The sequence below is a fragment of the Protopterus annectens genome, chromosome 1.part2 (genome assembly GCF_019279795.1).
Source record: "Protopterus annectens isolate FY-2018-M chromosome 1.part2, PAN1.0, whole genome shotgun sequence".
NCBI lineage: Eukaryota > Metazoa > Chordata > Ceratodontiformes > Protopteridae > Protopterus > Protopterus annectens.
Genome location: NC_056727.1, coordinates 711646641 through 711669184, shown reverse-complemented (window position 1 = coordinate 711669184; position 22544 = coordinate 711646641). Strand labels below are relative to the sequence as shown.

Genomic DNA, 22544 nt, shown 5'->3' with positions numbered 1-22544 from the left:
ATATTACAGCCGCACAAGTTTTCATGGACTACTTGTAAAATACAAAATTTGAAGTCATGTTCAGTATCTGTCTTTTCATTTCTGATATATGGTTAATATGTTTTTAGCCTTTGGTTAGTTTTGCAATTCCGGTATTGCAATTCCCTGTTGCTTTTGGCTCAAAATTCTGACCACTCACTGGATGAACAAATACCTTTCAGTATAAATGTTTGCAGAAGACTCAGTTTACCTCGCATTGTGGTATCTTTATTTGTTTTAAAATTGCGAGTTATGTGGTTGTGCCTTATGTCTAAGAAGCTGTTTTAAATTAGCATTTCTCTTGTACCTAAATAGTGGTCTAGTAGAGATAGTTGTTTGCAGCTCTGTTACATCTTGCAAAATGTGCAGGTATTTGTTTATAATGCGTCTGTGTATGTATTTTTGTTTAACATACATCTTCTTGTATTCTTCTGTCTAGTACCGCTTCAGTTCCTATCATTTTTATGCTTATCAGAAAAAGTAGGTCTAGCATCAGTAGAACATTTTCATAACTTCATTAACAGTATTTTCAACCATGTGGGTATCGTACAAGACAAAGGGATCTCTCATCCATCCTTGCCTGTCCACTCTCCAACTGACACTGGTGATAGAATTTTGATGCCTTATAGATACCTTTTTTCCTGAGGACGTAAGTAGGATCCTGCAGGAGGGCAGGAAACCCATGATTAGGAAATCCTACTTATCTAAATGGAAGAGGTTTTCTGCTTGATGTCTCTCTTAACCTGGATCCACTTTCTGTGGATGTTCCTTTGATTATCTCTTATCTGTGTGAACTGCCCAATGCTGGGTTGCAATATTCTTGTGTTAAGGCCTTCTTGTCAGCTATTTCTGCTTGTCTGCCTTTAGCACCTTTTTTAGCTTCTAGATTTGAGGCTAAACAGTTTCTTAAATGAATCCTTCACATTAGACCTCCCAGGAAGCCTGTCCCTCTTTCCTAGGACCCAATTTTGTTTTGGAGAAATTGATCCAGGCTCCTTTTCAGCCTCCAACTTCAGCTTCCTTGCAGCATTGTTCTTGGAAGACTGCTGTTCTGTTGTCCTTTTCTTCTGCCATATGGACGTCTGAGTTTCAAGCCCTTATGGTTGTTCCTCCTTTTTTAGTTTTTCATAAGGACAGGGTGCCCCTTCATACTAATCCTTCTTTTCTAGCCATGAGATGTCTCTTGATCAGTTTATTCATATGCCCACTTTCTTCCATTCTCTGCAGTCTGCTAATGAGAAGGTTTTGTGCACTTTGGGTAAGACCAAAGCTTTTCAAAATCTGACAAGCTTTTTATTTCCTTTCATCCTAGATCTTTAGGATTGGGTGTTTCCAAGCAAACTGTCTTCTTGGATATCTACAGCCATTTTTTTTTTTATTTTCATGGCAAGAGCCTTTCTTCTGTTAAGGCCGATCCTACTAGGGCTGCGGCTTCTTCTGGTGCTTTTTCAAAGGTTTACATACTAACCATTTTCCTGAGCCAGCTACCTGGACTTCTGGGCATACTTTTACCAAGCACTAGAAGATGGATGTGATATCCAAGGCTAGAGCTAGTTTTGCTAGGGCCATTCTTCATGGGTTCCTTGAGGGCTCTGATGGTCCTTCCATCCTATCTCTTCTTCCTGAGCTTTGCCTGTTGTAAGAAATACTGCAACAGTGAAATGGAAGGACATAGTACAGTTGTGTAAAATCTTACCATAACGGTAGATGTCCTTCTCTTCACTGTGTGGTATTCACCCCTCCCTCCTTCCTCAGGATTTTTTCCCTTCTGGATATGCTTGTTGCTTCTTTAATCCTTGGACTGGCGTTCTTACTGGGACTGTCAGTTGTGAGGATAGCACATCCAGACATCATCTTTATGCCCTATACTATATGGGGGGGGGGGCAAACATGCGACGTATGGCATACCCTTAGCAACCTGAAGGCTTTGGTATACTGGCCGGATGTCATGCCTCCCTTGGCAGGGGATCCCTGTTGTAAACAGTGAAGAGAAGGGCATCTACAGTTTATGGTAAGATTTTATACAACTGTACTTTCCTGGAGGCTTTCAGCTCTAGCCCATGTACTTCTTGCATGTTCTAGGATCAGGTCTGGTGGAAGCAGCTGCGTTGGACCTGAACCCATCAGTTGAAGAATGCAAGTGAACAGCACGGAATGTTGTGGTGAGTACATAACTTTTTTTTTTCACAAAGGAGTGTAAAATAATTACTGTGTAAAGAAAAGAACTATGGGAGTTATTAGTGAGAGTGGAAGAGAATTCGGAAAAGGCAAGAGAGCAAAGGGGCATTTTTAAAGGGGTGGTGGAGTGGTATGCAGAGTTAATGTTAGTGGAAAAGCAGCAGTTTAGAGTTTGAAGAGAATAATACTGGAGATTTATAGGATGATACAGAACAAGGCAGCATGATTAGAGGGAAAGAATGGAGTTAAAGTAAACAAAATTCGTCTATAAATAGTTGTAGAAGAAAAGCAAGATGCACAATGGTGAGTTTGGCAGGTGAGCTGGAGCAGTAGTAGTGCAAATAATTATTCCTTTAGTTTGATTTAGATGCAGATGGGGAAAGAAATTAGCCTAAGAATAGTAGGGAGGGATTTCCACTATTTAAAATGTAGGTGAAGTACAGGGAGTCACCAAAGGTATTGAATAAATTTTTGGAAATGAAGTACATTTGTATCTGGTAAATAAAGGGACCTTATGATGGGACTGTACTATTGTAGAAGTGGAGTGAGGGGGAGGGTCATTTGCAGAAAGGAAGAGTACTCTGTATTCCATTTTTAGCTGTGTATGATGATCTGATGTCTTTATTTGCCCTTCATCCTATGGGTTTCAGATCCGAACATTGGATCTGACTCTGCCGCATACCAACGCTGTAGGCTGCAACATCTGAGCTCCTCCCCTCCTCCAAATCTCTCCGATCTCATTTGCCGTGTTTCACTAAGCATAGGGTTCTTGACACACTAAGCTCCTCAAGGCTTTATTCAGTGAGTGAGTGATATTTCTAAGTTTCTATAATTGTTAGTGTTTACTTTTCTACTATCCCCTTTCTCTTGGTCTTAGTTCTGTCAGGAAAAGAACTTTTTAATATTTCCTTCCTTCCCTACCCCTTCCCTTCCGGTTGTTTAGTTTTATTAGATTTATATCTATATCTTTGTGTATATCTATATCGAATCTACATATGCGTGTGTCTGTATGCGTGTCTGTCTCTGTCTGTGTCTATATATATATATATACACACACACACACACACACACACACACACACACACACACACACAGGATATAAAAAGATTACACACCCCTGTTAAAATGCCAGCTTTTTGTGATATAAAAAGACCGCAATAAATAATTTCAAAACTTTTCCCACCTTTAATGTGACCTATAAACCTGTACAATTCAACTGAAAAACCAATCTGTTAGGGGGAAAAAATATAAAAAAAAGTACAATATGCTGGTCACATAAGTGTGCACACTCAAACTAATAACTTGCGTGTGCATACCCTTAAACTAATACTTTGTTGAAGCACCTTTTGATTTAATTACAGCATTCCGTCTTCTTGGGTACACACCTGCCATCAATTAGAGACTGATTAACCCCAAATAAAGTTCAGCTGTCCTAGTAGGATTTTCCTTACCTTTACTCTGTTGCCTGCTACAGCAAAAAGCCATGGTTTGCAGAGAGCTTACAAAGCATCAAGGGGATCTCATTGTTGAAAGGTATTGGTCTGGAGAAGTGTACAAAAACATTTCCACAGCATTGGATATACCATGGAACACAGTCAAGGCAGTCATCAAAAAGTGGAGAAAATATGGGACAGCAGTGACGTGGACATTGCAAAGAACTAGATGTCCCTCCAAAGTTGATGAAAAGACACAACTAAAACTGGTTAGAGTGGCTGCCAAGAGACCTACGGCAACATTGAAGGAGCTGCAGGAATTTCTGCTTAAGTACTGGTTATGTACTCCATGTGACAATTTCCTGTATTCTCCATATGTCTGGACTATGGGGTACTGTTGCAAGACGGAAGCCTTTTCTAACACAGAAAAACATCCAGGCCTGGCTAAAATAGTCTCCCAGAAGGATGTGGGAAAATATATTAAGTCTGATGAGACCAGGGTTGAACTTTTTGGCCATAATTCCAAAAGGTATGTTTGGCGCAAAAACACTTTGCATCACCAAAAGTACACCATCCCCGTGATGAAGCATGGTGGTAACAGCATTATGCTTTGGGGTTGCTTTTCTTCAGCTGGAACTGGGGATTTAGTCAAGGTGGAGAGAATTAATAGTTCCAAATACCAGTCACTTTTGGCCCAAAACCTTTAGGTGTCTGCTAGAAAGCTGAAGAGGAATTTCACCTTTCAACATGACAGTGACCCCAAGCATACATCCAAATCAACAAAAGAATGGCTTCAACAGAAGAAAATTAAAGATGTTCTTCGTGTTTCACTGTTGGAGTCATCACATTTGGGTTATCCCTGCCAAGGTAGCCTTCGACCAGCCCGAATACCAGAGGCTTAGTATTTCTGCGTCCTTTGCTGTCGCTTCAGGACAGATGTCAGATCATCAGTAGGATAAAGTAAGGCAGCTGACGCCATTGCATCAGTCTTTCTTGACACGGAGCCTGAAGCAGTTCGCATGAGTGCCGGTCGGCCGCTACCTAAGTTTCGTCTTCCAAATTGAAGCTGAAGTCTTCTGAAGCTAAGTACCCCGTTGGGGATCCTTTTTTCTTGCACTAACTGATGCTAACAATTGTCTTGCCTGTGGAAAGCAAATACCACACAGAGACTTTCATTCTTACTGCGTCATTTGTTTAGGCCCGGACCATGATGTCCCTCGCTGTTGGTTTTGTGTTTTGTTCAATGCCAGAGCTATATGTCATTGGGCCTTTATTGTAGCTAGATATTTTTGCTTACAGTCCTCTAATTCCGATATGGCTTTGGTAAGCCATCCGACAGCAGATCTTTCGAAAAAAATGTAAGGATAAAGACCGAGACAGACCACACAGGTCCAACCCTTCCGACATTTCTGTTCAGCTAGTCTTCAGTTCTCCGGTCCTCAGTGAGGTGCTTTTGCAGCCCTTGATGCTCACTTCTCTGGATTCGCAGGCTGCTACCGAGACCCTTTCAGAGTCTGGTATGCTGCAAAACTGTTTGACTAAGGATCCTGCCATTGTCTCGCCCTTGGATAGGTCTGGAGTCACTGAGCAGGCACCGGCTTCCATGGAAGTACTTTGCACTACCGATTCTCGACACAGACTACTTTCCCGTCTACCGCTCTTTCAAAAACTACAGAGTTTCTATGGCCCCGGGCATGAACCACACCCAAGAAACCGACCCAATCTCGGGCACCTGCTACCTTGCCTCCATCTCAAATGCTTAAAATGGTGGAAGACCTTATCGTGCTGATCAGGGAAAGCCAAGCTACCCCTTCCAAAAAAAAAACGAGATCTGTCCCCAGTAGTTTTGTCTTAACAGGAGTCTGACTCTGATGTATCTGAATATGAAGGCATGCAACCGCTCTCTGCTTATGGGGGATTCTGATGCAGTGGATTTCATTCCTTCAGCCTCTCCACCGGAGGACTTTTCCTTTGGGGAAACCCTTCATACCATCAGGAAGCATTTCCAATGGGAATGTCAGGACTACCCTCAGTCTATAGAGAGACTTGGGGAATTCTTAGATCTTCCACAGCACAGACCCCTAGACATTCCCCCAGTCGTGGATGTTATGGACTTTTCCTGGAATCCAGTTTGACTCCTGACACCCTCCCTCCTACACCCAGAAAACGTGACTAGTATTAGAATCCCTGACTCTCAAAAATTTCTTTTCAAAAATCCTACTGCTGACCCTAAGATAATTTCTCAAGGGCCTAAAGGAATTAAAGCAATCTCTGCTAAGAATCCCACCCCCTCAGATAGGCATTCCAGAGCACTAGACAGATGGGGTAAAAAGTATACACCTCTGCTACTATCAGAGCACTAAATTGCCAGTTCCATATGTTAAAATTTCAGCAACATACCATGGAACTTCTCAGTGTCTTCATTCCTGCTTGTGCAGAATCTAAAGAGTTACAAGAGTTAATGCATTCTGCAAGTCAAGTGACTAAGCACACCTTATACAGTGGATGTTCTTCGTGTTTCACTGTTGCAGTCATTACATTTGGGTAATCTGCTGGCAGGTTGCCCTCAGTCGGCCTGAATTCCAAAGTCTTGGGTCCTGCGTTGGTTGCTGTCTTCTCTTCCATGACGTCAGGCCGTCAGGGGTATAAAACATGCAGCCGACGCTATTTTCTTTAGTCTTTCTTGCTGTGCAGTGCCCGAAGCAGAAGCATTTCGCAAGTGCCGGTCGGCCGACTACTGGAATATTTGAGTTTGAGTTTCAGAACCAAAGTCTTCGCTAAAGCTAAGTACCCCGTTGGGGAAACTTTTTTTTCTTGCTTTTTACCGATGTCAGAAAAAGTTAATAATTGCATTACTTGTGGGAAGCAAATACCTCATAAGGATTTCCATTTATACTGTATTCCTTGCCTAGGCCCTGATCATAACGTGCCTGGCTGTCGGTTTTGTGCTAGATTTAACCAATGCACTATTAAGCGTCGGTATATTTTTGCATCTAAGTATTTTGGAAACAGGTTTAACTACCCAGAAATGTCAGATAGCAATCTGACTACCAGAGTACGTAAAAAATGCAAAGAAAGAGAGAAAGGCAGTCGAGATCCAAAACCGACGATGAAGCTTCTACTAAGCTAGTCGCCGGTTCGCTGGTACTCAGTGAGGTGCTTTCGCAGCACCTGATACCCGCTACATTCGAGTCGCAGACCTCTACCGACACCCATGTGGGGTCCAGCATGCTGCAAGATACTCAAGGTATTGGACCGACTGATTTATCTCCCTCGGATGGGTCCGGAGCCGCTGAGCAGGCACCGGCTTCTGAGTGTGTATTCAGACCTCAACATTTGTATATCAAGCCGACGAAAGCTGCAAAACCAAAGGCAAAGACACTTTCTAAAACTAAAAAACTAACGCCTGAGCCACGTGCACAGGCCTCTATGCCTAAAAAACAGATGATCAAAATGGCTGAAGACCTTATTACCTTGATCAGGGGTACCCATCCCCCTCCAGATAAGAGGCCTAGGCAAGACACTGACTATGAATCTTCAGATCAGGTTTCTATTTCTTCTGATTCCTCTTCTGATCAGGAATTATCTTTACCTCCCTATGAGGATTCTGATGCTGAGGAGTCTATTCCATCTGCATCTCCTCCTGAGGATTATTCATTTGGAGAAACCTTGCATACTTTGAGGGAGCATTTTCACTGGGAGAGTCGAGACTTCTCAGAATCAAAAAAGAGGCTCAGGGATTTCCTTCTCCCTCAGCACAAGCCTTTTGCCATTCCCCCTGTTTTAGACATTGTGGATGTGTTTTCGGGGTCGAGCCTGACCCCTGACTCCTTACCTCCGGCTCCCAGTAAGCCTGGCAGGTATTACAGGGTCCCTGACTCCCAAATTTTTATTTAGAAACCCTGCTGCTGATCCTAAAACTATTTTGCAGGGTCCAAAGGGAGTTAAGGCCTCAACAACAAAAAACCCTACCCCATCCGACAGAGATTCTAGGGCACTGGACAGATGGGGAAAAAAGGTTTATACATCTGCAACCTTGGCAATCAGGGCTTTAAACTGTCAAATCTGAAGTAGTTACTTCATTTGATCTGCAACCTGTGAGTGTCGGATCCGACCTCTGATCCGATCCGGCAGCTTTCCAAGCTCCAAGATCCAAGCTCCTAGCTCCTCCCCCCTACCCATAATCCTTTAGTACCAACCACATTACCTCAGATCGTTTTTTGCCGCGGCTAAAGAAACTTCCTTGTGAAGAGCACCTGGCTGGGTGAGATCATTGCTGGTTTTTAAACCAATTTTTCTCTCAAAGTTTTCGTGTGTGTGTGTTAGTTTCCCTTTTTCTGCTTCTACTAGTTTTTGGTCACTTTTGTTAAATTTATAACTAGTTTATCTTCTCTCCCCTCCCCCTCCTAGTGTTTGGGTGTATGTGTGAATGATGTCAGAAGGGCCTAAGGCCATTTTCTCTAAATGTACTGAGTGTGGCCACAAGCTTTCTCCAGCTGATGGCCACACTCAGTGCATTTTGTGCCTGGGGGCAGCCCATTTGTCAGAGGCCTGCCAAATCTGTGTGGCCTTTAACCCCCGGGCACTCCTGGATAGGAAGAACAAGGTGATCCTGGCGGGAAAGCTCCCCCAGGAGTCTGCTTCTTCTTCCTCTCCTGTTCGGGCTCCAGCTGCTTGAGCAGCTTCGGCACCCTCTATCCCCTTAGCTCTACCCGGGACTCAACCTCCCTCATCGGGTTTGAGCTCTGGGGAAACTAGTGCCTCTTCCCTTAGAGAGAAGAGGCACAAGGATAAGGATGGACATAAGTCCCATAAAAGGCGGGCCGAATCTCATCCTTCGGCTCCGCCAACAAAACTACTAAAATCTCCCTCGAGGGTCTCCGGATCCCCCTCCTCTCGGCGCCGTTCGCCCTGTTTTTCGCCGGAGGAGGAGGATAGGTCTCCCTCGAGATTTTCGAGGCGGCCCTCCTGGCCTGCCTCTACTACTTCATCTAGGTCGACCCGAAGCATCTCCGAAGCGGATATGGATCGGATGATGCGTCTGTTCTTACAGACCCAAATGCAGATGGGGATGCTCTTGCCTACCCCCTCTGGGGGGGAGTGCAGCCCCCATATTTGCCCCGATCACTCCTTCTCCGACTCGTTTTCGGGTCTCGGAGTCATCAGATCCAGGCCCTTTCGGACCCGGGGAACTGTCGGTGCAGATAGCGGTGGTCTCTTCGCCGACTATACCTTCGAGCTTGTCGGACCCGAGCTCTCTGGGCCGAGGGCTGAGCGTCGGATCCGAGGGAGTTGCTGTGTCTTCGGCGCTGTTGGCGTCGGAGCACACCTCTGCCTCGGCGCCGACTGCATCGGCTCCGACCCCAATCCCTTCCTCGGATCCGAGGAGATTGCTCTGAGGCTGGTGAGAGTGGCTCTCCTTCGGCTTTTGAGGTAGTGGAGAGGGTACTGTCGAGGTCCTCCAGATCCCCGACCCGGGCTTCAGATCCACCCGTACCCCCACTGTATGAGGGTCTGTCTTCCATCATCCGTCCATCTGGACAGCCTGCCCAAGCCCTCCAGCTAGTTCCCATGGAGGAACAACAACCCGTGGACGAGCCCTCTTTGGACAGTCCCACCGAGGAGGTCCCTCGAAAACATTGGTGCAAAAGGAGGCACCTGGACTCCCCCGAGTCCATTACCACAGACACGGACTTAGATGATACAGAGGATTCCCCAAGGTCACCCCCTGAAGATATCTCCTTTGGAGACATCATGGAAATGTTGCGTATTAGAGGGGGGTGGTCAGCCCAAAAGCCTTCCCTTGATGAGTCCGTGTTCCTGGAGGCCTTTGAGGCAGGCCCATCTACCTCCTGGGTGTCCCCTCCGGCCACCCCCCTGGTGGACTTAATTACCACTAGGGCTTGGAAGGAGCCTGACACCGTGGAGCCAATTCCAAGGCGCCCCGATAAAGTCCTTAGCCCACCCACAGATGGACCGTCTTGGGCCAAAGGAACCCCCATTGATGCTATGTTGGTGGCGGCCACCAAGAAAGAACTTGCGCAGGAGAGTTCTTGGTTCACCCCGGATAAGGAATCTCGAGCGCTTGACCGGATTGGGAAGCGGATGTTTGCTTCAGCGACCTTTTCCATAAGGGCGCTGAACTATCTGGCACATACCATTAGGCTACAGCGAGACTTGATTAAGGAATACGCTGCAGCCCCCCCAGAGTCCATGTCGGTCCCGGACAAAAAGGTTTTTGAGACTCGAATGGCCACTCTAAAATCCATCTCAAATACATCTATGAGGCTTCTCTCCCATGCAACGGAGGGAGCCGCTAGAGCTAGCCGCTAGAGCTAGCGGAGCCGGGGTCGTCTTGCGACGTCTCTCCCGGCTCCGTCTGTGCGACTTCACGGACCCATTCAAGGCGTCCTTCGCGAATGCTCCTTTTGACGGTTCTGCCTTGTTTGGCAAAACTGTTCGCGACACGCTGGTCCAAAGCGAAAAGGACGGGAAGACGCTGTCTGCCGTCGGAGTCCGCTTCTCTAATCCCCAAAGATCCTTCTCCAGGAATCAGAGGGGACAAAAGAAGCTGTGGTTCCGTAAGTCTCAGCAATCCCATCCTGCTGCGGACCACTCGTCCTCCAGAGGCAGAGGAGGACAAGGTGGACGCCAGCCCAGAGGCAGAGGGGTCCGCGTAATTTCGGGTCTAGAGAACCTTTCTCGGACAGACCCGCACAACAGCCCTGAGGGCTTGCCCGACTGTCCCTCTCTGGAGGCAGTCGGGGGGGCGATTGTCGGAGCACCTGTCAAACTGGGAGTCCCTTACAGCAGATAGATGGGTGCTCCGGATCATATCCAGAGGTTACTCCATTCCATTCATAAACCTTCCCCCCAAATCCAGACGCCTCCCCGATGTCCCACCCGATCAGAGGGAGGCAGTGGCCTTGGAGATTTCAAAGCTGCTAAGAAAGAGCCATCCAGCCCGTCCCCCCAGACCAGTCCGGATTAGGTTATTACTCCAGGTTCTTTTTGGTGCCAAAGAAAACGGGGGACCTCAGACCCATCTTAGACCTTTCCGCCCTGAACCTGTTCATACCCAAGGAAAAGTTCCGGATGGTCACTCTCCAATCTATTCTCCCGCTGCTGCGGGAGAACGACTGGATGTGCTCGCTAGACCTCAAGGATGCGTATTACCACATATTAATGGACAAACGATTGAGGAGGTTTCTCCGCTTCCGGCTCGGAGCCAGTCATTATCAAGTCAGGGTTCTTCCATTCGGCCTCACGTCAGACCCCAGAGTGTTCACCAAGGTCATGGCAGTGGTTGCAGCCCACCTGAGACTCCAGGGCATTCAAGTCTTCCCTTACCTAGACGACTGGCTCCTCACCACGACCAACAAGCATCAGCTCTGTGCAGCCAGAGATTATGCTCTGTCTCTAGCCCACAACCTAGGCATCTCAGTAAACGAGCAGAAATCCTGCCTGTGCCCCACTCAAGCCCTAGAATTCATAGGGGCCAGGTTAGATACACAAATCTCCAAAGTTGTTCTAACGTCAGTCAGGCTGAACAGCTTGTCGTTCCAGGTGTTAGCCCTTCTTCGGAGCCCTGCTCCTCCAGCGGAGTTAGTCCTGAGGGCACTGGGGTCTATGTCAGCAGCGATCGGTCTCTCTCTTCATGCTCGTCTGCGAATGCGCATACTACAATGGACCCTTCAAGTCCAATGGTCTCTGTCGATCCACCCATTATGCATGCCAATCCCCCTGAGCAGGGTGTGCAGGGACACCCTTCTGTGGTGGTTACAGGCGCAGGAACTCAGAGAAGGGAGACCCTTTGTGATTCCTCCGGCCAAAGCCACGTTGACCACGGACGCTTCTTGCCTCGGGTGGGGGGGCATTGTTCAGGCAGATCCGTTCAAGGCACGTGGACTCCCCTAGAGACCGCATTACATATCAACATCCTAGAGATGAGGGCGGTGCTTTTAGCGTTGCAAGCTCTCCACGACCTTCTTCCCATAGGGACTATTGCAATCCAGACGGACAACATGTCAGTAGTCTGGTATATAAACAAACAAGGAGGGACCAGATCTTATCCCCTGTGTCGAGAAGCCATGAGAGTGTGGGAATGGGCGATTTCCACCAACCGCTTTCTGATAGCAACGCACATTCTGGGGCGGTCCATCATATTAGTGGACAAGCTAAGTCGAGTGTTCCTCACTCCATACGAGTGGTCTCTGACTTCATCTGTTGCGAAGCAGATCTTCCACAAATGGGGTCAGCCTCGCTGCGACCTTTTCGCTTCTCCTTTAAACACAAAATGCAGCGAGTACTTTTTTAAACACAAAATGCAGCGAGTACTTTGCGATAGTTCCCCCCCAGAGACGTTTTAGTCCATGCTTGGCCTCCCGGACTCCTTTATGCTTATCCCCCCCTCCCACTTATGATGAAATTCATCCAGAAAGCCTGTCTGTTGGGGAGCAGAGTTATCCTCATAGCCCCATTCTGGCCTCGACAGATCTGGTTCCCCTTTCTGCGGTCTCACTGTGTGGCTCCCCCATGGATTCTGGATCCCAGTCCAGACCTAATCTCGCACCCAGCGAGAGGCCATACCCCAAACCTGGTCAATCTCAAACTTGCTGCTTGGTTGATCCAGTTCCATTAATGGCTAGGACTCCCGGTATCTCATCCCCCGTTAAGGCCATTCTGGTGGCGGCTCATAAACCATCTACCAGGAAACTTTACAACAGTAAATGGAAACGTTTTTCCATCTGGGCCAAAGATAAAGAATTGGACCCTTTTACTGTCCCTATTCCGACTATTCTGGACTACCTTTCCCTGCTTTTTAGACAGGGAGCAAGTGCCTCCACAGTCAAGGTGCAGTTGGCGGCCATCTCCCATTTTCATGTGGGGGACGGCATAGGCCTTAGCATCTACTAAGTTGTGCAAAACCTTTAAGAGGCGTTTTCTTTTGAAACCACCTGTCAAGACTGTGGTTCCCTGGGATCTCACTCTGGTCTTACAAGCCTTATTAGCCTTACCACCTTTTGAGCCGGGCGGCTCGGTTCCTTTAAAGTTCTTGTCTTGGAAAACTGCTTTCTTAGTGGCTATTACTTCCCAAGAGTTTCAGAATTACAAGCTCTGTGTATTAAACCTCCGTTACTTTATTTTCACAAAGATAGAGTGTCCCTCAGGACTAACCCGTCTTTCTTGCCTAAGGTGGCTACAGAATCAAACATTAATCAATCAATAAATCTTCCTGTATTTTTCCCAAATTTTCACAACAAAGGAGAATATACGTTGCACAAACTGGATGTACACAGACAACTGCGTTTTTACTTGCACAGGACTAGAGAGTTTCGCAAGTCGGACCAGTTTGTTTCTTATGCAAAATCAGCCATGGGCAAGGCAATTGCTAAAGTGACTGTAGCAAATTGGATCTGTCAGTGCATTATGCTGGGATACACCTCATCTGGAAAGCCAGCTCCGGTTGGCATCCATGCTCATTCCACAAGATCTGTAGCTACCTCAACAGCCTTTTGGTCTAGGGTTCCAGTAGACGATATTTGTTCAGCAGGTACCTGGTCCTCATCTCATACCTTCATTTCCCATTACAAACTGGATATCCTTTCCAGGAGTAGGGCTTCTTTTGGCTCATGGGTGCTTCGGAATATCCTTCCGTAGGATACCCAGGTTCTATAGGTTAGCTGGGGACTCTGTCCCACAGGTTGCAGATCAAATGAAGTAACTACTTCAGATATAGAAGTTATGTACTCACCATAATGTTCCATCTGAGTAGATACTTCATTTGTCTGCAACCCGATTCCCGAACCTCGGGAAATTTCTCTGATAATTTGGAGTTGGTTTCTGTCTCGAGTTGGTTAGGCAAAAAAAAAAAAAACGATCTGAGGTAATGTGGTTGGTACTAGAGGATTATGGGTAGGGGGAGGAGCTAGGAGCTCGGATCTTGGAGCTTGGAAAGCTGCGGGATCGGATCCGAGGTCGGATCCGACACCCACAGGTTGCAGACAAATGAAGTATCTACTCAGATGGAACGTTTTGGTGAGTACATAACTTCTATTTTCATATGCTTAAGTACCAACAACATGCTATGAGATTGCTGAAACAGAAAATGTTGATTTCAGAATGTGCAGAAAATAAGGAATTGCATGCAGCTGAACAAGTTGGAAAGCATACTTTGCAATGTGGTTTTGATTCTTTAGAGGCCTCCTGCAGGGCCGTAGTTACTGGATCTGTGATTAGGAGGCAAGCCTGGTTAAAGGAACAAAATTTGCCTTATGTTAAAGCTAAATTGCTAGATGCACCTTTACAGCATGACTCTCTGTTTGGTATTAAGGCAGAAGAGGTTTTAAAGAAAATGGAAGACACAGCTAAGTCTATGCAAACTGTTAAAGATTTCTTACAAGTGCAGCCACCAAGATTCAGTAGACACTGGCCTACAAAAAATTGGTCCTTTCCTGTGTCAGACAGAGCTCAAAGGGGCAAATCCAGACGCTAAGAGTTCCAGGTATCAGGCTCAAGACTCATACAGGTCAAAACAATGGGGCGCATCCACCTCCAAATCTGGAGGAGATAAGCAATCTCAATGACTTCCCTCTGCCACACCAAGCACTTATCTTTTGGCAGCACCCATAGGGGGAAAATTAGCACTTTTTGCTTGAAATTGGCAGTTAATAACCCAGGACAAGTGGGTACTAAACATCTTATCACAGGGATATACAGATTCCATTTCCACACTTTGCCAATGACAAATGGTTGGCCAGATCTGCCAAAAAAACTATGGGCAGAGGCACAGAAACAGGTTACGTCCCTCATGGATATAGGGGCCATTCAGACAGTACCAGAACAGGATAAAAGACAAGGCATTGACTAGACTGTTCTTGGTACCCAGTAATACTGGATTTATCGATTTTGAACACATACCTGGGCATTCCAAAATTCAAAATGCTCACTTTGTAACAGCTTCTGCCCATGCTTGGCTGGTAACTTTAGACCTAAAAGAGGCATACCTGCATGTCCCAATAAGACAGTTGTGCAGAAGATACCTCAGATTCAAGGCTGGCTTAATGCATTTCCAATTCTCTGCACTGCCCTTTGGCTTATCTACTGCACCCAGGGTCTTTACAAAGTGCCTGGCACCAGTAATTGCATTTTGCAGACAAAGTATTCAAATATATTCTTACTTGGACGACTGTCTCATTCAAGCAGAGAACAAGGACACTCTTCTATGACACCTGGCATTTGTGAAAAGGCTTCTAACATGCCTAGGGTACACAATAAACGAAAAGAAATCACAACTTGTACCCTCTCAAAAGATAACATTCCTGGGGGCAAGCTTGAATACAACTACCCAGATGGCTTACCTCACGCCAGACAAAGGCAACTGACCACTTCAAACTGATGGCAACAAAAACCCAGTCTTCTGCAAGACAAATTCTGCAGGCTCTGGGCTTCATGGCATCCTACTAATTCCATATGCAAGACTGCATATAAGGAAACTTCAATGGTACCTAAAAAGTTTATGGAGTCAACATTCACACAGTCTGGAAACAATGATTCCTCTCATCCCCCGCCTGCAACAGGAGTTTCTATGGTGGGCAAAGGCCTGTCACCAAAACATGGGACGGCCCTTCACTCTACCCCCAGCCAGCCAAACCTTAACAACAGACGCATCAGATTATGCCTGGGGGGCCCACATGGCCGGAAGATGCATTCAGGGCATATGGGTACCAAATCAAATGCATCTACATATCAACCAGAAAGAGATGCTAGCTGTCCAACAAGCCCTAACAGCCTTCAAGGACTTACTTTATCCAGGACAACTACTGATAAAGACGGGACAACACCGCAGTCATGTGGTATATAAACAAACAAGGGGGCACACACTCATACCCCCTTTGCAGATTAGCCATGGCACTGTGGGACATAGCTTTGACCTACCAAATAAATCTTCAAGCTCAATTCCTGCCAGGAAAACAAAACACTCTGGCAGACTATTTAAGCAGAAACCTTGTGGATCCTCACGAGTGGAAACTAAATCCACAAGTCTTCAGCATGATAGCAGAGAAGTGGGGGAGCCCAGACATAGACCTATTCGCCTCTCCTCAAAATTATCAACTGAAAAGATTCTCCACAAGGATTTATCACAGACAAGCATGGAAAGTGGACACCCTATCTTTCAGTTGGAAAAACCTATCAGTTTATGCCTTTCCTCCTCTGCCTCTTCTACCCAAGGTCCTCCTAAAAGTCAGATAAGAGAAGCCAAAGATGACCTTAATTGCCCCGGACTGGCCCTGCCAATACTGGTACCCAATCCTAAGGAACTTGTCTCAATACCCAGCTTGGACCTTGCCTCAAAAACCACCACTACTGTCCCAGCAAAACAATCAGATTCTGCACAATCAATTACAGACTCTGAACCTGGCAGCATGGCTAATCCTGTAATCATACAGATGACACCTCTCAGCAAAGCTGTAATGGATGTCATTTTGGAAGCCAAAAGTCCTAGTACTAGAAAATCTTATGCTGACAAATGGAAGAGATTCTGTGCTTGGAATAAAGTACAAGGAACTGATACAGCAGAACCGCATATTCCTCAGATATTACAATACTTAACTGAGATGCTTGACAAAGGCCTATCTTTCTCATCAATCAAAATCCATGCCTCTGCCATTTCGGCTCATTACAATACAGAGCCACCAATCTTTTCTCATCCTTTACTAAAACAGTATCTTAGAGGAGCCATACATTTAAGGCCTCCTAGAAGATCGCCATTACCTGCCTGGGACCTCAATTATGTATTGGAAAAGCTCACCGTGCCTCCCTTTGAACCAGCTGCTACTGCTGATATAAAGTTCTTATCATGGAAGACAGTTCTGCTACTAGCAATTACTTCAGCAAGAAGAGTCTCAGAGCTGCAGGCCCTCATGGCTGTAGAGCCTTTTATCATATTTTACCCAGACAGGGTGTCTCTGAGGACAAATCCTACTTTTATGCCTAAGGTCGTTTCCAGTGTGGCCCTTAACCAAACAATTCATTTGCCAACTTTTTATCCAAATCCGCAGAACAAAGGGGAGAGAATTCTGCATTCCTTGGACGTACACAGACAGCTAAGATTCTACATGAGCAGGACTAAAGCTCTAAGAAAAACTGAGCAATTACTAATGTCATATGCTGCAGGATCAGAAGGAATGGCTATTTCAAAACAGACAATTTTAAAGTGGATAAGCCATTGCGTCCATTTCTGCTACTTACACCATGGCAAACCTGTGCCTAAGGGCATTAGGTCTCACTCCACCAGGGCTGCAGCTACTTCAGCAGCCTTTCTCAGAGGAGTACCAACAAAGGACATTCTAGAGGCTGCTACTTGGAGTTCTGTTCACACCTTTACAAAGCATTACCATTTGCCTCTCTACTCTGTCCAGGGCAGGCTTTGCCACTGCAGTGCTGCAGGGCCTTATAGCCTCACCTAATGCTGTCTAGCTCTAGCCTCCCAACCATAGCTTTGGGATTCTACCCAAATGTAATGAATGCAACAGTGAAACCCGAAGAACATAGTACAGTTGTGTACGCTTACCATAAATGTAGATGTTCGAGTGTATTCACTGTTGCAGCCACTATCCCCCTGTCATTCTACAGTTTATCTTTCCTTCTCTATCTTCTCCAACCTATGTGGTGTATTTGCTTGTAGATGAAGGTAAAGTTTATATTGATGTATGTATAAATATATACATTTTTAGAATATTGCTACCTTTTTGGGGGCACCTGACATCGGGGGCAAGAAAAACTAAAGAAAATGGCGTCAGCTGCATGTTTTATACCCCTGACGGCCTGACGTCATGGAAGAGAAGACAGCAACCGACACAGGACCCAAGACTTTGAAATTCAGGCCGACTGAGGGCAACCTGCCAGCAGATTACCCAAATGTAATGACTGCAACAGTGAATACACTCTAACATCTACATTTATGGTAAGTGTACACAACTGTACTTTTTGAAGCCCTAGAAGCTTCTTGCAAGGCAGCAGTCACCGGTTCTGTCCTTGGAAGGTGTGCATGGCTTAAGGAACAGCCTTTGCCAGACCATGTTAAATCTGTTATTGGATGCACCCTTGCACAAAGACAACTTATTTGGCACTAAGGCAGAGAAGATCTTAAAGATTGAAGAAAAAGCTAAATCTATGCAGACAGTTAAGGATTTCCTACAGGTCCAGCCACCCAGGTTCAGCAGGCATTGCCCCTCCAAGCACTGGTCCTTTCCTGCTCCCACCAGGTCAGTTCAGCCCAGACCCCGAGGAAGCAGACCCCCTAGACAGCAGCCACAGGGAATGCAGAGATCAAAAGAGTGGAATTCCTCCACTACAAAACTAGGGAGTTCTAAGCCACCCCGTCATGGTAAGAACTCACAATTACTCTCCTCCTCCACCTCTTCCCTCTGCCCACCTTCACTTACCCCAGGAGGAAAACTCTTTTCACGCAAGCACCTTGGGCCACCATTACCAACGACCACTGGGTCCTCAACATAGTGTCCCAGGGATACAAATTTTCTTTCCACTCTCTTCCATCCCCAAAAGGGTTACCAGATCTACCTCCACACCAGTGGGCAGAGGTGCAAAAGTGAGTCCATCCCCTGCTCTCTGAGAGCAATAGAGCACGTTCCTGTAGAACAGAAAGGCCAAGGTTTCTACTCCAGACTTTTTCTGGTACCCAGAAAAAAGGGCACCTGGTGCCCCATCCTCTAGCTACCCATTCTAAACATCTTCCTGGTGATAGCAAAATTTCAGAATGTTCACCCTCAAGCAACTGCTACCCATGCTCTCCAAGGATGCTTGGCTAGCCACCAGAGACCTAAAAGAGGCCTACATCCACATTCCTATCAGGGAATCATGCAGGAAATATCGAAGTTTCAGGGCAGGTCTCTTAACTTTCAGTTCTCTGCACTTCCCTTTGGTTTATCTACAGCTCCCAGAGTTTTCTCAAAATGTCTGGCTCTGGCCATTGCCTTTTGCAGACAAAGGAATATCCAAATTTACTCATACTTAGACGACTGCCTGATTCAGGCAGACAGGAAAAGCTGCACAAGCACCTGGCCTTTCTAAAGTCCCTACTGACCTCCCTAGGGTACACTATCAACGAAAAGAAATCCAATCTAGTACCCACTCGTAAGGATTATATTCCTGGGAGCAAGCCTGGATAACAGCATCCCTAGATGGCATTCCTTACACCAGAAAAGCAAACTTACCCAACAGCCCTACTGTCAACTAGCCACCAGACCCCAGTTATCTGCAAGGAAAATCCTGCAAGCAGTAGGGTTCATGGCAACTTGCATTCTACTTATTCCATATGCCAGACTGCATATGAGGAAGCTTCAATGGTACCTAAAAAGCCTTTGGTGTCAACACTCAAGACCTGGAAACTTATACCAATGATACCTTGCCTAAGGAAAGATTTTCTTTGGTGGGCAGCAGCATGCTCCCACAAGAAGGGACTACCTTTCTCACCACCCAGACCCTCACCACAGACGCATCAGACTATACCTGGGGTGCGCACCTGGACGGCAGGTGCATACAGGGCCAGTGGAGCCAACAGCAAATACATCTGCACATCAGCCAAAAAGAGATGTTAGCTGTCCAGCACACATTGACAGCTTTCAGTCCCTTTCTCTCCCCAGAGGATCTCCTGATAAAAACAGACAACACCACTGTGATGTGCTATATCAACAAGCAGGGAGGAACTAACTCCTACCCTCTATGCAAGCTGGCCATGACACTGTGGCACACAGCCGCTGCCATACAACTCCACCTTGTTAGCACAATTCCTGCCAGGTTCTCTAAACTCTCTGGCAGACTACTTAAGCAGAAATCTTCTGGACCCACACGAGTGGCAGCTAGGCAAAAGAACCTTCACCCTAATAACTCAGAAATGGGGCACCCCAAAGGTCGACCTCTTTGCCTCTTACACCAACCATCAGCTCAGCAAGTTCTGCACCAGGGAGCATTACTGCATGACTTGGAAAATGGATTCCCTATCCTTTCCCTGGGTCAGTCTATCTGTCTGTGCATTTCCTCCACTACCTCTCATCACCAGGTTACTGCTCAAAATAAGGGAGGAAAAACCAAGGACAATTCTGATTGCTCCAGACTGGCCTCACCAGCAGTGGTACCCACTGCTGGTGCAGCCTGTTCCCACTGCCACCATGGCATCTCACTCAGACAACCAACCGTCCTGACCCAGAGGGAAGGAGAATTCATGCATCCCCAATTGCAGACCCTCAATTTGGCAAACTGGCTTATTCCCTGACCACTGATCAATCTGTCACCCTCAGATCAATCTGTCACCCTCAGTAAACAGGATTTAGATGTTATGGATTCAGGCTAAAGGAGCCGATATGCCACAGCCCTCCCTAGCCCTCATCCGGGATTTCCTGGCTGACCTGCTACACAGTGGTCTCTCTTTTTCCTCTTAAAATTCATGCTTCTGCTATCTATGCTCATTTCCACACTGAGCAGCCCCATTTTCTCACACCCTCTGATCAAACAATTTCTAAGAGGGGCTAGCAACTTAAGGCCACCCAGTAGAGCACCTACCCCAGCTTGGGACCTTAACTTTGTGTTGGAAAAGCTCACCCTGCCCCCACCTTCAAACCAGCATCTTCAGCAGAGTTAAAATTTCTCTCCTGGAAGGCACCCTTTCTTCTGGCCATCACTTCAGCCAGAAGAGTCACCGAGCTACAAGCACTCATGGCTGTGGAGCCCTTCATCATCTACCATGCCGACAGGGTTTCCCTCAGGACTAACCCATCCTTCATGCCCAGAGTGGTGTCCAGTGTGGCTCTCAACCAATCCATTCATTTGCCCACCTTTTTTCCCAAACCCAAAAAACAAGGGTGAAGGATCCTGCACTCTCTAGATGTCCATAGACAGCTCAGATTATATGTAGACAGGACTAAATCCTTCAAAAAGCCTGATCAATTGCTGGTTAGCTTTGCTACAGGAGCAGAAGGCAAAGCCATCTCCAAACAAACCATTTCCAAATGGATAGCATACTACATCCATTTCTACTACAAGCAACACGGAAAACCTCCCCCCAAGGGGGGGGGGGGGTCAGGACTCGCTCTACCAGAGCAGCCTCCACCTCTGCAGCTTTCCTCAGAGTAGTCCCCACCAAGGACATCCTGGAGGCTGCCACCTGGACATCATACTTTTACCAAACATTACCACCTGCCTCTCTTCTCCAAATCCAGGGCAGGGTTTGCCTCTGCAGTCTTGCAGGGCATCCTAGCCAGCCCCTAGTTTGCTTGACTGCCTCCACCCATTTAATCAGCTTTTGGAATCGGCCCAAATGTGATTACTGCAGCAGTGAAACACGAACATAGTACAGCTGTATACACTTACCATAAATGTAGATATTAGTGTATTCACTGTTGCAGTCCTGGTTTCCCTCCCTCCATCCCCCTTTTTTCTTTTTCCTTACAAGGGACATATTGATATTTAATTTCTACTGGTGGGGTTCTTCCACCAGAACCTGCCTACTACTTGGGGCCTCCTGACAGGTTAGGACAAGAAAAACTGATGTAATGGTGTCGGCTGCCATACTTTATACTAACGACCTGACGTCAGTCCTGAAGCGACAGCAACCGACGCAGAAATTCTAAGCCTCTGGTATTTGGGCCGGCTGTGAGGGCTACCCTGGCAGGGATAACCCATATGTGGTGATTGTAACAGTGAATACACTTTTGACATCTACATTTATGGTAAGTATACACAACTGTACTTTTCTCTTTCACCTGGCCAGGGGCAATTGCTACAATTTACCTCACCAGATTGATCGTCTCACACAGGGCAAGGGCTGGCTGTCTCAGTCACCATCATGTACTCTCCCTGTAGTTGACTTTCTGGGCAGTAGGGTTTTAATTCCTTTTCAACACCACTTTTCTGAAGACGTGTATTGGATTTCGCAGGGGGCAGAAAAGCCACTATTGGAAAATCTTATGTTGCTAAGTGGAGATTTTCTGCTTAGTGTCAGACATGAACAGGATCTTCTTTCTCTGGGTATTCCTACAATTCTTATTTGTGTCAGCCACTTACGTCTGGCCTGGCATACTCCTCTGTTAAATCTCATTTGAGGATAATTTCTATTTGTCTGCCTTTGAATCCACCCCTTCCCTATAGATTTGAGGTTAAACAGTTTCTGAAAGGCATTATTCATATTAGGCCTCCAAGAAAGCCATTCCTTCTCCTTGGGACCTTAATTTTTTCGTGAGAAGCTGAGTCTGGCATCTTTTAAACCAGCTTCTTCTGCCTTGCATTTGTACATGAAAGACCATCTTGTTGGGTCTGACTTCTGCCAAGAGATTCTTTGAACAGTCTGTTAGGGTAGTCCATTCTTTTCTGCTTTTTCACTCCGTGTGCGTCTCTTCGAACTAGGCCTCCTTCTATGCTTAAAGCGGTCAGTGACTTGTCTTTGAATCAGACCGTTCACCTTTTTTTTCCCTCATCAAAATAGTAGTGAGGGGGTTCTACATTCTTTAGATTTGCATAGACATCGCAGATATTATTTAGATAAGACTAAGGATATTGGGAATTCTGAGCAACTTTTTTTCTTTTCATATCAAAAAATTGGGTCTGGCTGTTTCTAAGCAAACCATCTCCTAATGGATTTCTAATGCCATTTCTTTTTGTTCTTTTCATGGCAAATAGCTTTCTTTTTCTGTTTGTGCTCATTCTACTAGGGCAGTGGACTCATCTGGATCATATCTAGGGTCTTGGTGCTCAATCCATTTTGGAAGCTGCTACTTGTTTTTTTATGTATACTTTACTAAACACGAAGATGGATGTTTCTAGAGCTATAGGGGAAGGTTTTGCCAGGTCGCTTCTCCATGGGTTTTTGGAGGTATCTTCTATTGCTTCCTTTTACTCCTC

At 46.2% G+C, this 22544-nt stretch overlaps 1 protein-coding gene across 1 annotated transcript in view; it reads left to right on the top strand.

Annotated features, from left to right (window-relative positions):
• Positions 1 to 22544, top strand: part of LOC122790927 (G2/M phase-specific E3 ubiquitin-protein ligase-like) — a gene marked incomplete in the record, with an annotated part of 597261 nt that overhangs the window by 284091 nt on the left and 290626 nt on the right.